The following is a 15,827-nucleotide window of genomic DNA, read 5'->3' as shown; positions in this document are numbered from 1 at the left end:
AAAAGGACTTTAATTCGTGACCACCCCCAAAAAATTGAAAAATCCACCCAAAACCTAAAAAAATTGAAATTTTTATATGAAAAACTTCTTTTGCCCATATCTCCTTAAATATGCGTCCTAGAGCGAAAAGGACTTTAATTCCTGACCACCCCCAAAAAAATGAAAAATCCACCCAAAACCTAAAAAAATTGAAATTTTTATATGAAATACTTCTTTTGCCCATATCTCCTTAAATATGCTTCCTAGAGCGAAAAGGACTTTAATTCGTGACCACCCCCAAAAGTTGAAAAATCCACTCAAAACCTAAAAAAATTGAGATTTTTATATGAAAAACTTCTTTTGCCCATATCTCCTTAAATATGCGTCCTAGAGCGAAAAGGAGTTTAATTCGTGACCACCCCCAAAAAGTTGAAAAATCCACCCAAAATCTTAAAAATTGAAATTTTTATAGGAAAAACTTCTTTTGCCCATATCTCCTTAAATATGCGTCCTAGAGCGAAAAGGACTTTAATTCGCGACCAACCTCAAAAAATTGAAAAATCCATCCAAAACCTAAAAAAATTTAAATTTTTATATGAAAAACTTCTTTTGCCCATATCTCCTTAAATATGCGTCCTAGAGCGAAAAGGACTTTAATTCGTGACCACCCTCAAAAAATTGACAAAAAAAAATTGACCTAAAAAAATTGAGATTTTTATATGAAAAACTTATTTTTCCCATATCTCCTTAAATATGCGTCCTAGAGCGAAAAGGACTTTAATTCGTGACCACCCTCAAAAAATTGACAAAAAAAATTGACCTAAAAAAATTGAGATTTTTATATGAAAAACTTCTTTTGCCCATATCTCCTTAAATATGCGTTCTAGAGCGAAAAGGACTTTAATTCGTGACCACCCCCAAAAAATTGAAAAATCCGCCCAAAACCTAAAAAAATGAAATTTTTATATGAAAAACTTCTTTTGCCCATATCTCCTTAAATATGCGTCCTAGAGCGAAAAGGACTTTAATTCGTGACCACCCCCAAAAAATTGAAAAATCCACCCAAAACCTAAAAAAATTGAAATTTTTATATGAAAAACTTCTTTTGCCCATATCTCCTTAAATATGCGTCCTAGAGCGAAAAGGACTTTAATTCGTGACCACCCCCAAAAAATTGAAAAATCCACCCAAAACCTAAAAAAATTGAAATTTTTATATGAAAAACTTCTTTTACCCATATCTCCTTAACTATGCGTCCTAGAGCGAAAAGGACTTTAATTCGCGACCACCCCCAAAAAGTTGAAAAATCCACCTAAAACCTAAAAAAATTGAAATTTTTATATGAAAAACTTCTTTTGCCCATATCTCCTAAACTAAGCGTCCTAGAGCGAAAAGGACTTTAATTCGTGACCACCCCCAAAAAATTTAAAAATCCACCCAAAACTTAAAAAAATTGAAATTTTTATATGAAAAACTTCTTTTGCCCATATCTCCTAAACTAAGCGTCCTTGAGCGAAAAGGACTTTAATTCGTGACCACCCCCAAAAAATTGAAAAATCCACCCAAAACCTAAAAAAATTTAAATTTTTATATGAAAAACTTCTTTTGCCCATATCTCCTTAAATATGCGTCCTAGAGCGAAAAGGACTTTAATTCGTGACCACCCCCAAAAAATTGAAAAATCCACCCAAAACTTTAAAAAATTGAAATTTTTATATGAAAAACTTCTTTTGCCCATATCTCCTTAAATATGCGTCCTAGAGCGAAAAGGACTTTAATTCGTGACCACCTCCAAAAAAATGAAAAATCCACCCAAAACCTAAAAAAATTGAAATTTTTATATGAAAAACTTCTTTTGCCCATATCTCCTAAACTAAGCGTCCTAGAGCGAAAAGGACTTTAATTCGTGACCACCCCCAAAAAGTTGAAAAATCCACTCAAAACCTAAAAAAATTGAGATTTTTATATGAAAAACTTCTTTTGCTCATATCTCCTTAAATATGCGTTCTAGAGCGAAAAGGACTTTAATTCGTGACCACCCCCAAAAAATTGAAAAATCCACCCAAAACCTAAAAAAATTGGAATTTTTATATGAAAAACTTCTTTTGCCCATATCTCCTTAAATATGCGCCCTAGAGCGAAAAGGACTTTAATTCGTGACCACCCCCAAAAAATTGAAAAGTCCACCCAAAACCTAAAAAAATTGAAATTTTTATATGAAAAACTTCTTTTACCCATATCTCCTTAAATATGCGTCCTAGAGCGAAAAGGACTTTCATTCGTGACCACCCCCAAAAAATTGAAAAATCCGCCCAAAACCTAAAAAAATGAAATTTTTATATGAAAAACTTCTTTTGCCCATATCTCATTAAAAATGCTTCCTAGAGCGAAAAGGACTTTAATTCGTGACCACCCCCAAAAAATTGAAAAATCCACCCAAAACCTAAAAAAATTGAAATTTTTATATGAAAAACTTCTTTTGCCCATATCTCCTTAAATATGCGCCCTAGAGCGAAAAGGACTTTAATTCGTGACCACCCCCAAAAAATTGAAAAGTCCACCCAAAACCTAAAAAAATTGAAATTTTTATATGAAAAACTTCTTTTACCCATATCTCCTAAACTATGCGTCCTAGAGCGAAAAGGAGCTTAATTCATGACCACCCCCAAAAAATTGAAAAATCCACCCAAAACCTAAAACAATTGAAATTTTTATATGAAAAACTTCTTTTACCCATATCTCCTTAAATATGCGTCCTAGAGAGAAAAGGACTTTAATTCGCGACCACCCCCAAAAAATTGAAAAATCCACCCAAAGCCTAAAAAAATTGAAATTTTTATATGAAAAACTTCTTTTGCCCATATCTCCTAAACTAAGCGTCCTTGAGCGAAAAGGACTTTAATTCGTGACCACCCCCAAAAAATTGAAAAATCCACCCAAAACCTAAAAAACTTTAGATTTTTATATGAAAAACTTATTTTGCCCATATCTCCTTAAATATGCGTCCTAGAGCGAAAACGACTTAAATTCGTGACCACCCCCAAAAAATTGCAAAATCCACCCAAAACCTAAAAAATTGAAATTTTTATATGAAAAACTTCTTTTGCCCATATTTCCTTAAATATGCGTCCTAGAGAGAAAAGGACTTTAATTCGCGACCACCCAAAGCCTAAAAAAATTTAAATTTTTATATGAAAAACTTATTTTGCCCATATCTCCTAAACTAAGCGTCCTTGAGCGAAAAGGACTTTAATTCGTGACCACCCCCAAAAAGTTGAAAAATCCACCCAAAATCTTAAAAATTGAAATTTTTATAGGAAAAACTTCTTTTGCCCATATCTCCTTAAATATGCGTCCTAGAGCGAAAAGGACTTTAATTCGCGACCACCCTCAAAAAATTGAAAAATCCATCCAAAACCTAAAAAAATTTAAATTTTTATATGAAAAACTTCTTTTGCCCATATCTCCTTAAATATGCGTCCTAGAGCGAAAAGGACTTTAATTCGTGACCACCCTCAAAAAATTGACAAAAAAAATTGACCTAAAAAAATTGAGATTTTTATATGAAAAACTTCTCTTGCCCATATCTCCTTAAATATGCGTCCTAGAGCGAAAAGGACTTTAATTCGTGACCACCCTCAAAAAATTGACAAAAAAAAATTGACCTAAAAAAATTGAGATTTTTATATGAAAAACTTCTTTTGCCCATATCTCCTTAAATATGCGTTCTAGAGAGAAAAGGACTTTAATTCGTGACCACCCCCAAAAAATTGAAAAATCCGCCCAAAACCTAAAAAAAATGAAATTTTTATATGAAAAACTTCTTTTGCCCATATCTCCTTAAATATGCGTCCTAGAGCGAAAAGGACTTTAATTCGTGACCACCCCCAAAAAATTGAAAAATCCACCCAAAACCTAAAAAAATTGAAATTTTTATATGAAAAACTTCTTTTGCCCATATCTCCTTAAATATGCGTCCTAGAGCGAAAAGGACTTTAATTCGTGACCACCCCCAAAAAAATGAAAAATCCACCCAAAACCTAAAAAAATTGAAATTTTTATATGAAATACTTCTTATGCCCATATCTCCTTAAAAATGCTTCCTAGAGCGAAAAGGACTTTAATTCGTGACCACCCCCAAAAAATTGAAAAATCCACCCAAAACTTTAAAAAATTGAAATTTTTATATGAAAAACTTCTTTTGCCCATATCTCCTTAAATATGCGTCCTAGAGCGAAAAGGACTTTAATTCGTGACCACCCCCAAAAAATTGAAAAATCCACCCAAAACCTAAAAAAATTGAAATTTTTATATGAAAAACTTCTTTTGCCCATATCTCCTAAACTAAGCGTCCTAGAGCGAAAAGGACTTTAATTCGTGACCACCCCCAAAAAATTGAAAAATCCACCCAAAACCTAAAAAAATTTAAATTTTTATATGAAAAACTTCTTTTGCCCATATCTCCTTAAATATGCGTCCTAGAGCGAAAAGGACTTTAATTCGTGACCACCCCCAAAAAAATGAAAAATCCACCCAAAACCTAAAAAAATTGAAATTTTTATATGAAATACTTCTTATGCCCATATCTCCTTAAAAATGCTTCCTAGAGCGAAAAGGACTTTAATTCGTGACCACCCCCAAAAAGTTGAAAAATCCACTCAAAACCTAAAAAAATTGAGATTTTTATATGAAAAACTTCTTTTGCCCATATCTCCTTAAATATTCGTTCTAGAGCGAAAAGGACTTTAATTCGTGACCACCCCCAAAAAATTGAAAAATCCACCCAAAACCTAAAAAAATTGAAATTTTTATATGAAAAACTACTTTTGCCCATATCTCCTTAAATATGCGCCCTAGAGCGAAAAGGACTTTAATTCGTGACCACCCCAAAAAATTGAAAAGTCCACCCAAAACCTAAAAAAATTGAAATTTTTATATGAAAAACTTCTTTTACCCATATCTCCTTAAATATGCGTCCTAGAGCGAAAAGGACTTTCATTCGTGACCACCCCCAAAAAATTGAAAAGTCCACCCAAAACCTAAAAAAATTGAAATTTTTATATGAAACACTTCTTTTACCCATATCTCCTTAAATATGCGTCCTAGAGCGAAAAGGACTTTAATTCGCGACCACCCCCAAAAAGTTGAAAAATCCACCTAAAACCTAAAAAAATTGAAATTTTTATATGAAAAACTTCTTTTGCCCATATCTCCTAAACTAAGCGTCCTAGAGCGAAAAGGACTTTAATTCGTGACCACCCCAAAAAATTTGAAAAATCCACCCAAAACCTAAAAAAATTGAAATTTTTATATGAAAAACTTCTTTTGCCCATATCTCCTTAAATATGCGTCCTAGAGAGAAAAGGACTTTAATTCGCGACCACCCCCAAAAAATTGAAAAATCCACCCAAAGCCTAAAAAAATTGAAATTTTTATATGAAAAACTTCTTTTGCCCATATCTCCTAAACTAAGCGTCCTTGAGCGAAAAGGACTTTAATTCGTGACCACCCCCAAAAAATTGAAAAATCCACCCAAAACCTAAAAAAATTTAAATTTTTATATGAAAAACTTATTTTGCCCATATCTCCTTAAATATGCGTCCTAGAGCGAAAAGGACTTAAATTCGTGACCACCCCCAAAAAATTGAAAAATCCACCCAAAACTTAAAAAAATTGAAATTTTTATATGAAAAACTTCTTTTGCCCATATCTCCTTAAATATGCGTCCTAGAGCGAAAAGGACTTTAATTCGTGACCACCCCCAAAAAATTGAAAAATCCACCCAAAACCTAAAAAAATTGAAATTTTTATATGAAAAACTTCTTTTGCCCATATCTCCTAAACTAAGCGTCCTAGAGCGAAAAGGACTTTAATTCGTGACCACCCCCAAAAAATTGAAAAATCCACCCAAAACCTAAAAAAATTTAAATTTTTATATGAAAAACTTCTTTTGCCCATATCTCCTTAAATATGCGTCCTAGAGCGAAAAGGACTTTAATTCGTGACCACCCCCAAAAAAATGAAAAATCCACCCAAAACCTAAAAAAATTGAAATTTTTATATGAAATACTTCTTATGCCCATATCTCCTTAAAAATGCTTCCTAGAGCGAAAAGGACTTTAATTCGTGACCACCCCCAAAAAGTTGAAAAATCCACTCAAAACCTAAAAAAATTGAGATTTTTATATGAAAAACTTCTTTTGCCCATATCTCCTTAAATATGCGCCCTAGAGCGAAAAGGACTTTAATTCGTGACCACCCCCAAAAAATTGAAAAGTCCACCCAAAACCTAAAAAAATTGAAATTTTTATATGAAAAACTTCTTTTACCCATATCTCCTTAAATATGCGTCCTAGAGCGAAAAGGACTTTCATTCGTGACCACCCCCAAAAAATTGAAAAGTCCACCCAAAACCTAAAAAAATTGAAATTTTTATATGAAAAACTTCTTTTACCCATATCTCCTTAAATATGCGTCCTAGAGCGAAAAGGACTTTAATTCGCGACCACCCCCAAAAAGTTGAAAAATCCACCTAAAACCTAAAAAAATTTAAATTTTTATATGATAAACTTCTTTTGCCCATATCTCCTAAACTAAGCGTCCTAGAGCGAAAAGGACTTTAATTCGTGACCACCCCCAAAAAATTGAAAAATCCACCCAAAACCTAAAAAAATTGAAATTTTTATATGAAAAACTTCTTTTGCCCATATCTCCTTAAATATGCGTCCTAGAGAGAAAAGGACTTTAATTCGCGACCACCCCCAAAAAATTGAAAAATCCACCCAAAGCCTAAAAAAATTGAAATTTTTATATGAAAAACTTCTTTTGCCTATATCTCCTAAACTAAGCGTCCTTGAGCGAAAAGGACTTTAATTCGTGACCACCCCCAAAAAATTGAAAAATCCACCCAAAACCTAAAAAAATTTAAATTTTTATATGAAAAACTTATTTTGCCCATATCTCCTTAAATATGCGTCCTAGAGCGAAAAGGACTTAAATTCGTGACCACCCCCAAAAAATTGCAAAATCCACCCAAAACCTAAAAAATTGAAATTTTTATATGAAAAACTTCTTTTGCCCATATTTCCTTAAATATGCGTCCTAGAGAGAAAAGGACTTTAATTCGCGACCACCCAAAGCCTAAAAAAATTTAAATTTTTATATGAAAAACTTATTTTGCCCATATCTCCTAAACTAAGCGTCCTTGAGCGAAAAGGACTTTAATTCGTGACCACCCCCAAAAAATTGAAAAATCCACCCAAAACCTAAAAAAATTTAAATTTTTATATGAAAAACTTCTTTTGCCCATATCTCCTTAAATATGCGTCCTAGAGCGAAAAGGACTTTAATTCGTGACCACCCCCAAAAAATTGAAAAATCCACCCAAAACCTAAAAAATTGAAATTTTTATATGAAATACTTCTATCTCCTTAAATATGCGTCCTAGAGCGAAAAGGACTTTAATTCGTGACCACCCCCAAAAAGTTGAAAAATCCACTCAAAACCTAAAAAAATTGAGATTTTTATATGAAAAACTTCTTTTGCCCATATCTCCTTAAATATGCGTTCTAGAGCGAAAAGGACTTTAATTCGTGACCACCCCAAAAAAATTGAAAAATCCGCCCAAAACCTAAAAAAAATTGAAATTTTTATATGAAAAACTTCTTTTGCCCATATCTCCTTAAATATGCGTCCTAGAGCGAAAAGGACTTTAATTCGTGACCACCCCCAAAAAATTGAAAAATCCACCCAAAACCTAAAAAAATTGAAATTTTGAAATATGAAAAACTTCTTTTGCCCATATCTCCTTAAATATGCGTCCTAGAGCGAAAACGACTTTAATTCGTGACCACCCCCAAAAAATTGAAAAATCCACCCAAAACTTTAAAAAATTGAAATTTTTATATGAAAAACTTCTTTTGCCCATATCTCCTAAACTAAGCGTCCTTGAGCGAAAAGGACTTTAATTCGCGACCACCCCCAAAAAATTGAAAAATCCACCCAAAACCTAAAAAAATTGAAATTTTTATATGAAAAACTTCTTTTGCCCATATCTCCTAAACTAAGCGTCCTTGAGCGAAAAGGACTTTAATTCGTGACCACCCCCAAAAAATTGAAAAATCCACCCAAAACCTAAAAAAATTGAAATTTTTACATGAAAAGCTTCTTTTGCCCATATCTCCTAAACTAAGCGTCCTTGAGCGAAAAGGACTTTAATTCGTGACCACCCCCAAAAAATTGAAAAATCCACCCAAAACCTAAAAAAATTGAAATTTTTACATGAAAAGCTTCTTTTGCCCATATCTCCTAAACTAAGCGTCCTTGAGCGAAAAGGACTTTAATTCGCGACCACCCCCAAAAAATTGAAAAATCCACCCAAAACCTAAAAAAATTGAAATTTTTATATGAAAAACTTCTTTTGCCCATATCTCCTTAAATATGCGTCCTAGAGCGAAAAGGACTTTAATTCGTGACCACCCCCAAAAAAATGAAAAATCCACCCAAAACCTAAAAAAATTGAAATTTTTATATGAAAAACTTCTTTTGTCCATATCTCCTTAAATATGCTTCCTAGAGCGAAAAGGACTTTAATTCGTGACCACCCCCAAAAAATTGAAAAATCCACTCAAAACCTAAAAAAATTGAGATTTTTATATGAAAAACTTCTTTTGCCCATATCTCCTTAAATATGCGTTCTAGAGCGAAAAGGACTTTAATTCGTGACCACCCCCAAAGAATTGAAAAATCCACCCAAAACCTAAAAAAATTGAAATTTTTATATGAAAAACTTATTTTGCCCATATCTCCTTAAATATGCGTCCTAGAGCGAAAAGGACTTTAATTCGTGACCACCCTCAAAAAATTGAAAAATCCACCCAAAACCTAAAAAAATTGAAATTTTTATATGAAAAACTTCTTTTGTCCATATCTCCTTAAATATGCGTCCTAGAGCGAAAAGGACTTTAATTCGTGACCACCCCCAAAAAGTTGAAAAATACACCCAAAATCTTAAAAAATTGAAATTTTTATAGGAAAAACTTCTTTTGCCCATATCTCCTTAAATATGCGTCCTAGAGCGAAAAGGACTTTAATTCGTGACCACCCTCAAAAAATTGAAAAATCCACCCAAAACCTAAAAAAATTTAAATTTTTATATGAAAAACTTCTTTTGCCCATATCTCCTTAAATATGCGTCCTAGAGCGAAAAGGACTTTAATTCGTGACCACCCCCAAAAAATTGAAAAATCTACCCAAAACCTAAAAAAATTGAAATTTTTATATGAAAAACTTCTTTTGCCCATATCTCCTTAAATATGCGTCCTAGAGAGAAAAGGACTTTAATTCGCGACCACCCCCAAAAAATTGAAAAATCCACCCAAAACCTAAAAAAATTGAAATTTTTATATGAAAAACTTCTTTTGCCCATATCTCCTTAAATATGCGTCCTAGAGCGAAAAGGACTTTAATTCGTGACCACCCCCAAAAAATTGAAAAATCCACCCAAAACCTAAAAAAAATGAAATTTTTATATGAAAAACTTCTTTTGCCCATATCTCCTTAAATATGCGTCCTAGAGCGAAAAGGACTTTAATTCGTGACCTAACCCCAAAAAATTGAAAAATCCACCCAAAACCTAAAAAAATTGAAATTTTTATATGAAAAACTTCTTTTGCCCATATCTCCTTAAATATGCGTCCTAGAGCGAAAAGGACTTTAATTCCTGACCACCCCCAAAAAAATGAAAAATCCACCCAAAACCTAAAAAATTGAAATTTTTATATGAAATACTTCTTTTGCCCATATCTCCTTAAATAGGCTTCCTAGAGCGAAAAGGACTTTAATTCGTGACCACCCCCAAAACTTGAAAAATCCACTCAAAACCTAAAAAAATTGAGATTTTTATATGAAAAACTTCTTTTGCCATATCTCCTTAAATATGCGTCCTAGAGCGAAAAGGACTTTAATTCGTGACCACCCCCAAAAAATTGAAAAATCCACCCAAAACCTAAAAAAATTGAAATTTTTATATGAAAAACTTCTTTTGCCCATATCTCCTTAAATATGCGTCCTAGAGCGAAAAGGACTTTAATTCGTGACCACCCCCAAAAAATTGAAAAATCCACCCAAAACCTAAAAAAATTGAAATTTTTATAGGAAAAACTTCTTTTGCCCATATCTCCTTAAATATGCGTCCTAGAGCGAAAAGGACTTTAATTCGTGACCACCCCCAAAAAATTGAAAAATCCACCCAAAACCTAAAAAAAATTAAATTTTTATATGAAAAACTTCTGTTGCCCATATCTCCTTAAATATGCGTCCTAGAGCGAAAAGGACTTTAATTCGCGACCACCCTCAAAAAATTGAAAAATTCACCCAAAACCTAAAAAAATTGAAATTTTTATATGAAAAACTTCTTTTGCCCATATCTCCTTAAATATGCGTCCTAGAGCGAAAAGGACTTTAATTCGTGACCACCCCCAAAAAATTGAAAAATCCACCCAAAACCTAAAAAATTGAAATTTTTATATGAAATATTTCTTTTGCCCATATCTCCTTAAATATGCGTCCTAGAGCGAAAAGGACTTTAATTCGTGACCACCCCCAAAAAGTTGAAAAATCCACTCAAAACCTAAAAAAATTGAGATTTTTATATGAAAAACTTCTTTTGCCCATATCTCCTTAAATATGCGTTCTAGAGCGAAAAGGACTTTAATTCGTGACCACCCCAAAAAAATTGAAAAATCCGCCCAAAACCTAAAAAAAATTGAAATTTTTATATGAAAAACTTCTTTTGCCCATATCTCCTTAAATATGCGTCCTAGAGCGAAAAGGACTTTAATTCGTGACCACCCCCAAAAAATTGAAAAATCCACCCAAAACCTAAAAAAATTGAAATTTTGAAATATGAAAAACTTCTTTTGCCCATATCTCCTTAAATATGCGTCCTAGAGCGAAAAGGACTTTAATTCGTGACCACCCCCAAAAAATTGAAAAATCCACCCAAAACTTTAAAAAATTGAAATTTTTATATGAAAAACTTCTTTTGCCCATATCTCCTTAAATATGCGTCCTAGAGCGAAGAGGACTTTAATTGAAAAATCCACCCAAAACCTAAAAAAATTGAAATTTTTACATGAAAAACTTCTTTTGCCCATATCTCCTAAACTAAGCGTCCTTGAGCGAAAAGGACTTTAATTCGTGACCACCCCCAAAAAATTGAAAAATCCACCCAAAACCTAAAAAAATTGAAATTTTTACATGAAAAGCTTCTTTTGCCCATATCTCCTAAACTAAGCGTCCTTGAGCGAAAAGGACTTTAATTGGCGACCACCCCCAAAAAATTGAAAAATCCACCCAAAACCTAAAAAAATTGAAATTTTTATATGAAAAACTTCTTTTGCCCATATCTCCTTAAATATGCGTCCTAGAGCGAAAAGGACTTTAATTCGTGACCACCCCCAAAAAAATGAAAAATCCACCCAAAACCTAAAAAAATTGAAATTTTTATATGAAAAACTTCTTTTGTCCATATCTCCTTAAATATGCTTCCTAGAGCGAAAAGGACTTTAATTCGTGGCCACCCCCAAAAAATTGAAAAATCCACTCAAAACCTAAAAAAATTGAGATTTTTATATGAAAAACTTCTTTTGCCCATATCTCCTTAAATATGCGTTCTAGAGCGAAAAGGACTTTAATTCGTGACCACCCCCAAAGAATTGAAAAATCCACCCAAAACCTAAAAAAATTGAAATTTTTATATGAAAAACTTATTTTGCCCATATCTCCTTAAATATGCGTCCTAGAGCGAAAAGGACTTTAATTCGTGACCACCCTCAAAAAATTGAAAAATCCACCCAAAACCTAAAAAAATTGAAATTTTTATATGAAAAACTTCTTTTGTCCATATCTCCTTAAATATGCGTCCTAGAGCGAAAAGGACTTTAATTCGTGACCACCCCCAAAAAGTTGAAAAATACACCCAAAATCTTAAAAAATTGAAATTTTTATAGGAAAAACTTCTTTTGCCCATATCTCCTTAAATATGCGTCCTAGAGCGAAAAGGACTTTAATTCGTGACCACCCTCAAAAAATTGAAAAATCCACCCAAAACCTAAAAAAATTTAAATTTTTATATGAAAAACTTCTTTTGTCCATATCTCCTTAAATATGCGTCCTAGAGCGAAAAGGACTTTAATTCGTGACCACCCCCAAAAAATTGAAAAATCTACCCAAAACCTAAAAAAATTGAAATTTTTATATGAAAAACTTCTTTTGCCCATATCTCCTTAAATATGCGTCCTAGAGAGAAAAGGACTTTAATTCGCGACCACCCCCAAAAAATTGAAAAATCCATCCAAAACCTAAAAAAATTGAAATTTTTATATGAAAAACTTCTTTTGCCCATATCTCCTTAAATATGCGTCCTAGAGCGAAAAGGACTTTAATTCGTGACCACCCCCAAAAAATTGAAAAATCCACCCAAAACCTAAAAAAATTGAAATTTTTATATGAAAAACTTCTTTTGCCCATATCTCCTTAAATATGCGTCCTAGAGCGAAAAGGACTTTAATTCGTGACCACCCCCAAAAAATTGAAAAATCCACCCAAAACCTAAAAAAATTGAAATTTTTATATGAAAAACTTCTTTTGCCCATATCTCCTTAAATATGCGTCCTAGAGCGAAAAGGACTTTAATTCCTGACCACCCCCAAAAAAATGAAAAATCCACCCAAAACCTAAAAAAATTGTAATTTTTATATGAAATACTTCTTTTGCCCATATCTCCTTAAATAGGCTTCCTAGAGCGAAAAGGACTTTAATTCGTGACCACCCCCAAAAGTTGAAAAATCCACTCAAAACCTAAAAAAATTGAGATTTTTATATGAAAAACTTCTTTTGCCATATCTCCTTAAATATGCGTCCTAGAGCGAAAAGGACTTTAATTCGTGACCACCCCCAAAAAATTGAAAAATCCACCCAAAACCTAAAAAAATTGAAATTTTTATATGAAAAACTTCTTTTGCCCATATCTCCTTAAATATGCGTCCTAGAGCGAAAAGGAGTTTAATTCGTGACCACCCCCAAAAAGTTGAAAAATCCACCCAAAACCTAAAAAAATTGAAATTTTTATAGGAAAAACTTCTTTTGCCCATATCTCCTTAAATATGCGTCCTAGAGCGAAAAGGACTTTAATTCGTGACCACCCTCAAAAAATTGAAAAATCCACCCAAAACCTAAAAAAATTAAATTTTTATATGAAAAACTTCTGTTGCCCATATCTCCTTAAATATGCGTCCTAGAGCGAAAAGGACTTTAATTCGCGACCACCCTCAAAAAATTGAAAAATTCACCCAAAACCTAAAAAAATTGAAATTTTTATATAAAAAACTTCTTTTGCCCATATCTCCTTAAATATGCGTCCTAGAGCGAAAAGTACTTTAATTCGTGACCACCCTCAAAAAAGTGACAAATCTACCTAAAACCTAAAAAAATTGAAATTTTTATATGAAAAACTTATTTTTCCCATATCTCCTTAAATATGCGTCCTAGAGCGAAAAGGACTTTAATTCGTGACCACCCCCAAAAAATTAAAAAAATCCACCCAAAACCTAAAAAAATTTAAATTTTTATATGAAAAACTTCTTTTGCCCATATCTCCTAAACTAAGCGTACTAGAACGAAAAGGACTTTAATTCGTGACCACCCCCAAAAAATTGAAAAATCCACCCAAAACCTAAAAAAATTGAAATTTTTATATGAAAAACTTCTTTTGCCAATATCTCCTTAAATATGCGTCCTAGAGAGAAAAGGACTTTAATTCGCGACCACCCAAAGCCTAAAAAAATTGAAATTTTTATATGAAAAACTTATTTTGCCCATATCTCCTAAACTAAGCGTCCTTGAGCGAAAAGGACTTTAATTCGTGACCACCCCCAAAAAATTGAAAAATCCACCCAAAACCTAAAAAAATTGAAATTTTTATATGAAAAACTTCTTTTGTCCATATCTCCTTAAATATGCTTCCTAGAGCGAAAAGGACTTTAATTCGTGGCCACCCCCAAAAAATTGAAAAATCCACTCAAAACCTAAAAAAATTGAGATTTTTATATGAAAAACTTCTTTTGCCCATATCTCCTTAAATATGCGTTCTAGAGCGAAAAGGACTTTAATTCGTGACCACCCCCAAAGAATTGAAAAATCCACCCAAAACCTAAAAAAATTGAAATTTTTATATGAAAAACTTATTTTGCCCATATCTCCTTAAATATGCGTCCTAGAGCGAAAAGGACTTTAATTCGTGACCACCCTCAAAAAATTGAAAAATCCACCCAAAACCTAAAAAAATTGAAATTTTTATATGAAAAACTTCTTTTGTCCATATCTCCTTAAATATGCGTCCTAGAGCGAAAAGGACTTTAATTCGTGACCACCCCCAAAAAGTTGAAAAATACACCCAAAATCTTAAAAAATTGAAATTTTTATAGGAAAAACTTCTTTTGCCCATATCTCCTTAAATATGCGTCCTAGAGCGAAAAGGACTTTAATTCGTGACCACCCTCAAAAAATTGAAAAATCCACCCAAAACCTAAAAAAATTTAAATTTTTATATGAAAAACTTCTTTTGTCCATATCTCCTTAAATATGCGTCCTAGAGCGAAAAGGACTTTAATTCGTGACCACCCCCAAAAAATTGAAAAATCTACCCAAAACCTAAAAAAATTGAAATTTTTATATGAAAAACTTCTTTTGCCCATATCTCCTTAAATATGCGTCCTAGAGAGAAAAGGACTTTAATTCGCGACCACCCCCAAAAAATTGAAAAATCCATCCAAAACCTAAAAAAATTGAAATTTTTATATGAAAAACTTCTTTTGCCCATATCTCCTTAAATATGCGTCCTAGAGCGAAAAGGACTTTAATTCGTGACCACCCCCAAAAAATTGAAAAATCCACCCAAAACCTAAAAAAATTGAAATTTTTATATGAAAAACTTCTTTTGCCCATATCTCCTTAAATATGCGTCCTAGAGCGAAAAGGACTTTAATTCGTGACCACCCCCAAAAAATTGAAAAATCCACCCAAAACCTAAAAAAATTGAAATTTTTATATGAAAAACTTCTTTTGCCCATATCTCCTTAAATATGCGTCCTAGAGCGAAAAGGACTTTAATTCCTGACCACCCCCAAAAAAATGAAAAATCCACCCAAAACCTAAAAAAATTGTAATTTTTATATGAAATACTTCTTTTGCCCATATCTCCTTAAATAGGCTTCCTAGAGCGAAAAGGACTTTAATTCGTGACCACCCCCAAAAGTTGAAAAATCCACTCAAAACCTAAAAAAATTGAGATTTTTATATGAAAAACTTCTTTTGCCATATCTCCTTAAATATGCGTCCTAGAGCGAAAAGGACTTTAATTCGTGACCACCCCCAAAAAATTGAAAAATCCACCCAAAACCTAAAAAAATTGAAATTTTTATATGAAAAACTTCTTTTGCCCATATCTCCTTAAATATGCGTCCTAGAGCGAAAAGGAGTTTAATTCGTGACCACCCCCAAAAAGTTGAAAAATCCACCCAAAACCTAAAAAAATTGAAATTTTTATAGGAAAAACTTCTTTTGCCCATATCTCCTTAAATATGCGTCCTAGAGCGAAAAGGACTTTAATTCGTGACCACCCTCAAAAAATTGAAAAATCCACCCAAAACCTAAAAAAATTAAATTTTTATATGAAAAACTTCTGTTGCCCATATCTCCTTAAATATGCGTCCTAGAGCGAAAAGGACTTTAATTCGCGACCACCCTCAAAAAATTGAAAAATTCACCCAAAACCTAAAAAAATTGAA

The sequence above is a fragment of the Haematobia irritans genome, chromosome 3 (assembly GCF_050003625.1).
Source record: "Haematobia irritans isolate KBUSLIRL chromosome 3, ASM5000362v1, whole genome shotgun sequence".
NCBI lineage: Eukaryota > Metazoa > Arthropoda > Insecta > Diptera > Muscidae > Haematobia > Haematobia irritans.
The sequence above is the reverse complement of the archived record's forward strand: the minus strand, read 5'-3'. Positions refer to the sequence as shown.